Below are 6916 nucleotides of genomic sequence, written 5' to 3'. Positions count from 1 at the left end.
TACATTAAAAAATTAAGTGTCTGATTCTGTTGGCACACTGGCCCACCGTGAAAGTTTCCCATTTGCCAGTACACACACAGACACACACACCCACACACATGCAAACACACACACGCCCACACACACCTGAAAATGATTATTTCTGATATTATGAAATGATTTCTAGAAAACCTCTGTCCCATAACTATGAGAGCGCGGTTATGCTTGCTGTGAAAGGGCAAAGTTGAAACGTTTGAAGTAGCACTGGTTTACCAAGATATGTAACCGTTCTTTTTCGATTCTCCTTGGCTGTGTACACACACACACACACTTTTCACAGTCATTTGGTGTTCTTTCCCTCGGGTCATGGACGTGAAGGACAGCTAGGACACAAACACAGCACTAATGACTCATCATAACACTATTAAAGAGGACATAGTGCTTGATGAGATTAAGAAGAACAAATACTTCTCGTCTAGCAGGAAAGGCTTGGCTTTGGTCCAGGAAGGAAGTGTCCCCCAGAGCGGTCTCCGTGTAATTTATGATGATGGGTTTCTTGGGAGCTGTGACACTTGCTTTATGGTTTCTAGATACCCAGAAATCAGTGAGGAGGTCTTTAATAAGGGGGAGGGGCAGAGGGCAGACGTGTGTGATGTGACTGACAACAGGTTCCCATGACAGCGCTTCATCTAGAAATTCCATGGGATTAGGACAGGCCTTAGGGGTAGGAATCAAATCTGTGCCAAACACCCACCCACACAGACACACACGAACCCAGTCACCCACACACACACACACACACACACACACACACACACACACACACACACACACACACGCACGCGCACACACATCCACACACACACAGACACTCCGGACTGGTCCGGCTTTGCACGGACTGGTTCTGGTATTGATAACTCATGGTAAACGCTAATCAATAACAACATTGTGAGTCTGTGTTTGTGGCTAGGTGGTTTTCTCTGGTCTCTTCTCATTTCTCTTTCCAATAATTAGATGGATGATATCATGACAACATAATGATCAAAGACAACACAGAGAGGTATGTGACTGAGTGTGTGTGTGTGTGTATTAGTGAGTGTGAGTGTGTGTGTGTGTATGTGTGTATTAGTGAGTGTGTGTGTCTGAGAGTGTGTGTGTGTGTATGTGTGTAATAGTGAGTGTGTGTGTCTGAGAGTGTGTGTGTGTGTATGTGTGTAATAGTGAGTGTGTGTGTGTGTAATAGTGAGTGTGTGTGTCTGAGAGTGTGTGTGTGTATGTGTGTATTAGTGTGCGTGTGTGTGTGTGTGTGTGTGTGTGTGTGTGTGTGTGTGTGTGTGTGTAAGTGGTTGTGGTTGTGGTTGCAAGCTGAATGCCTGTACTGTTTGCTCTATGACTCATGTTCTAGAGACACTGAGCCAGCACCTAGTAAGAGGAGAGAGCCAAACAGTAGATGTGAAAACACACACACACACACTCACACACACACACACACACACTCTCTATTTCTCTCTCACACATATACACTATTGCACGCTCACACTGACATACACTCGCTCACCCTCACACACACATACACACACAAACACACACACACACACACACACACACAGAGTAGAGTATGAGCTGAGCTAAAGTGTGGATGTGACTGCCCTCACGTCTACTGATGCTGATCACACACACATGTTCACACACACACAGTCACACACACACACACACACACACAGAAACACACACACAGTCACACACGTACAGAAACACAGTGACACAGAAACACACACACACACACACACACAGTCACACACGCAAACACACACACACACAAACACACACAGTCACACACGCACACAAGCACAATCACACACAAACACACACACGCACACACAGAGAGTTGAGTATGAGCTGGGCCAGAGTGTGTATGTGACTGCCCTCACGTCTACTTATGCTGGAAACACAGTACTGTCTACCAACAGGCAACCTCTTTCACTCTCTTGCTCTCTGTCTCTCTCTCTCTCTCTTTCAAACACACACACACACACACACACACACACACACACACACACACACACACACACACACACACACACACACACACACACACACACACACACACACACACACTCATATGCATAGATAGGGAGAAGCACATTTGATTAATTAAGGAAAACTAAAACATCACATGTTTGTTTTGCCATCTGCCTGGACCAGGCCCTTTTGATGCTGGGAAGCCAGATGCCATCAGCGTTGACACACACACACACACACACACACACACACACACACACACACACACACACACACACACACAGTGACACACACACACACACACACACACACGCTGACACACGGATGGTGTGAAGTTTGCATGCCTTTGTTGCCTCTGCTCAGCAATAACCAGTCAGTGGCAGGAAATTGTTTTTTAAGCACATGCAAACACACAGACACACACACACACACACACACACACACACAGACACACACACACACACACACACACACACACACACACACACACACACACACACACACACACACACACAGACACACAGACACACACACACACACACACACACACACACAGACACACACACACACAGACACACACACAAACCTCAGCAGGAACACACTGAGAGGCAAAAACATTTTTGAAAATTTGCAAGGCAAATAGGCTCTTGTGTAATCCAGCCTAATTCCGACTGATCTGCAACATTAGGAATGTTGAATTATTCCTAATATTTTTAAAAGCTATTTGAAACTGCATAATGTCAGGGTGTCATATAACATACTGTGTGTGTGTGTGTGTGTTTCAGTATTTTACTGTACATGTACATATCTGTGTGCATATGTTTGAGTATGAAGGCCTGTGCGTGTCCGGTGTCCTCAAGACTGCATCAGTGAATGGGGTGTGTGTGTGTGTGTGTGTGTGTGGTGGGGGCTTAATTCTCTCTCCTTGCCCCGAGGCTGTTCCAGTGACAAATGTGATGTGAATAAGTGACCTGTATCCTCGGTAAGCCACAGGTCCTTAAATAGAGTAATTCCCACCGGGGTTTGGTGACACAGTGCTGGCAGGAGCTGCACGCACTGGGAGATGATCACCGTGGTTACGAAACTTGCAAGCTAGTCACATACTAACTTATGGTTGTATTGTCTGTATGTATGTGTGTGCGTGTGTGTGTGTATGTGTGTGTGTGTGTGTGTGTGGGTAGGGGCGTGCATGCGTGTCAAGACTGCTGTCATATATGCAAACAAAGATTAATATTGATAGCGTACCTGCTCATACACAAGTACACTCATTAGGATACATGGAAATATAAACAGAAACTCACAAGCACACACACACACACACACACACACACACACACACACACACACACACACACACACACACACACACACACACCACACACACAGACACACACACACACACACACACACACATACACACACACACACACAGTGACTTGGCCCTCTCCATTTAAACCTGACTCAGGTCTTTTGTCTCCATGACGATTAGAGGAAACAGAAGCCACTGTAGGCTCTATTCCAGGAACAGTCAGATCCAACCAATCAGAAAGCAGCTCACCAAAGATGGTCAAACATGGCCAATCAGATAGAGGCCCACCTGCATCATTGAGAGATAGGGAGAGGAGAGAAGGGAAGCGAAAGATCAGCACAAAAGAGGAGTGGAAATGAGAGAGGGAACATGTGACTTCTCCGACGTCATCTTGAGTCAGAGCTTTTATGACTTTTTATGACTTTTGTGTCTGAGTGTGTGAGATAGGTAAGCTTGCCTGCCATTGCTTTAAATTAGTGTGTGTGTGTCTGTGTGTGTGTGTGCATGTGAGAGAGAGAGGTTGGCTTGTCTGCCATTGCTGTAAATGAGTGTGTGTGTGTGTGTGTGTGCATGTGCGTGCGTGTGTGTGTGTGTGTGTGTGTGTGTGTGTGCGGCGAGTGTGTGTGTGTGAGAGAGGTTGGCTTGTCTGCCATTGATGTAAATGAGTGTGTGTGTGTGTGCATGTGTGTGTGCGTGCATGTGTACATGTGTGTGAGAGAGAGGTTGGCTTGTCTGCCATTGCTGTAAGTGAGTGAGGTGACCTTGCCCTCTATCCTGTCTCTCAGGAGTTACACAATAGTTTAAAATGAGCAAACTGTCACAACTGGCAAATACACTCACAGTGTGTGTGTGTGTGTGTGTGTGTGTGTGTGTGTGTGTGTGTGTGTGTGTGTGCGAGAGAGAGAGGGACATAGTTCTTTTTAGGTTATGCTAATGTGTGTTTTTTCCTGGAACTACTGGTGCCAGCACAAAAGAACATTACAATGAATCACAGCAGGCATGTTCCTGTATGGCTTTTTAGAATGCAGAAAAACAGCAGACATTTAAGAAGAACAAGTTGATCAACCAGTTCGTATTACCGTGTTCTTTGTATTAGTCAGCGTTAGCAGGTAGGTAAGGCTGTGAGATTCAAGGTCAAAAGGTCATATGCTTTCACAAAAGATGCACAGGAAAGTTAAGAAGACACTTGACACCAGGATCTCCTTTGTCTTCATGGTAAATCTGAAATGTTTTCAGTCATCTCATGTGATACCTATACCTCAGGGTACCTTTGTTTGATTTCTGTACCGACAACGGGTTCCTTTTTGCTGTAGAACCCAGTCATCAGGGGGTCCTAAGCAGAACCGAAAGGAACCAGATCCTGGCAGAGACTATCTGGGATGAGAACCTGTGGTTTCAAGTTGAGTTGTGTCTTTCATGTGTGTCATTACAGCAGTTTTATAACCAGAAGCTCAGCAAAAAGGAACTGTTTTAATATGAAAACGAAAAGGAAGTTGTGTGTGTGTGTGAGTGTACGTGTGTGTCTGTGTGACTGAGGGAGAGAGAGAGGGGTCTGTGTGTGTGTGAGTGTGTTAGGGAGAGAGAGACAGTCTGAGTGTGTGTGTGTGTGTGTGTGTGTGTGTGATTTTGGGCAACATTGGCTATATCCCTCTCTCTCTCAAAAACACAATCTCTCACTTGCTTCCCTCTGTCTCTTTCTCACAAAGACAATGTATCTCTTCTCTCTCCATCTCTCTCTCTCTCTCTCTCTCTTGGCAGTGGGCCCTGGCAGTATTTGAATAATTGATCCCAGAAAGAGTGTGCCGCTTATGTCTGTCTGTGTGTGTATGTGTCTGTGTGTGTGTGTGTGTGTGTGTGTGTGTGTGTGTGTGTGTGTGTGTGTGTGTGTGTGTGTGTGTGTGTGTGTGTGTGTGTGCGTGCACATTGAATGTGCCACTGCTCACGTAGCTCTGCTGCCTCCAAAAGGGCGGGTCTTTTCCCCCCTCCATCCATCTTTCCATCCTTCTCTCTCTTCACTCCCTCCCACCCACCTCTCTCTCTTCCCTCTTTCTCTATCCAGTCTTGTTTTTTTTTTTCTCAATCACTTTATGCCCCTTCTTTCTACCCATCTCTCTTTTCTCTCTACCCATCTCTACCCATATCCATCCTTCTCTCCTTTCTCTTTCTCTGTCTCTCAATCCTTCTCTCCTTTCCCTCTCTCCCTCCATCCTTCTTTTCTTTCCCTCTCTCTCTCCTTTCCTTTTTTCTGTCTCTCTATGCTTTCCCTCTCTCTCTCTCCATCCTTCTCTCCTTTCTCTTTCTCTCTCTCTCTGTCTATGCTTCTCTCCTTTGAAATTTCACATCAAACACTAAGAAACTGGCCTACCAGTCAAATCAGAGCAGGTTCAAAGTTCAAGGTTCAGCCTCATGAGTTGCCTGCTTGAAAAAAAAGATGATAACTGACCGTTGGACATTGCAAGCCTCAGTCAGACGTGTACAAAAAGATGATTCATTTAATTAAAGTTTAATTCATTTAATTAATTTAAGTTTCATTATATCTGACCGTTGGACATTGCTCCCCTGGACTGGACTGGAGAAGCCACTTCAGTCTCTCACACTCTGGCTGTTCCCTAGGCCACAGGAACCAGGACTCCATTTATGTGTCCTGCACAATGTTTGAACAGGAAACCCCACTGAAGTGTGTATGTTTACATGTGTGTGTGTGTGTGTGTGTGTGTGTGTGTGTGTGTGTGTGTGTGTGTGTGTGTGTGTGTGTGTAGCATGTGTCTGACTTTATGTGAGTGTGTGTGTGTGTGTTTCTGGGTGCAGTAGAATGTCACCTGAGTGAAATTTCCTGACTGAGTCATTGAGGATGTTCTGTCTGCAGCAGCCACTATACATATAACTACACATACACACACACACACACACACACACACACACACACACACATGTACACACACACACACACACACACACACACACACACACACTCACACACTGAATGAAGAGATTAGGGCTGGGAGAGGTGGACGTGATCTTCCTCACATCCCAACAAGGCTCCTATTTAAAATGCTCTCTCTCTCTCTTCTCTCTCTCTCTCTCTCTCTCTCTCTCTCTGTGTGTGTGTGTGTGTGTGTGTCCTCCTGGGCCACAAGGGTTCAACATAGGGTGAGGGTGAATCTGCATTAAATAACACCCTGATCAACTAAAGACTTTAAAAACACACACACACACACACACACACACACACACACACACACACAGACATGCACAGTCAGGGGTCATTGCATGCGAATACCTAACTGACACACTTACAGGAACCTGAAGCCTTCTTAAGCCTGAAGCCTGAACTTGATACTCACGCCTCAGTAATTTTGCACCTCATAACATGAAACAACAAAAACCAAGTCTGACCCAAACAGTGTTTTTTTATGTGTGTGTGTGTGTGTGTGTGTGTGTGTGTGTGTGTGTGTGTGTGCGTGTGTGTGTAAGCCTGCATTTCACCCAAACAGAGACTCCAGGGGTCTATCTCTTCCAGAGCAGCTTAGAGTGACTCAGCAGAAGAAACTGTAATAATTGAAGACCCTTTTATGGGAGGAAGGGAATTCTCCAGCCATGCAGACA

The sequence above is a fragment of the Clupea harengus genome, chromosome 16 (assembly GCF_900700415.2).
Source record: "Clupea harengus chromosome 16, Ch_v2.0.2, whole genome shotgun sequence".
In the NCBI taxonomy this organism is placed as follows: domain Eukaryota; kingdom Metazoa; phylum Chordata; class Actinopteri; order Clupeiformes; family Clupeidae; genus Clupea; species Clupea harengus.
The sequence above is the reverse complement of the archived record's forward strand: the minus strand, read 5'-3'. Positions refer to the sequence as shown.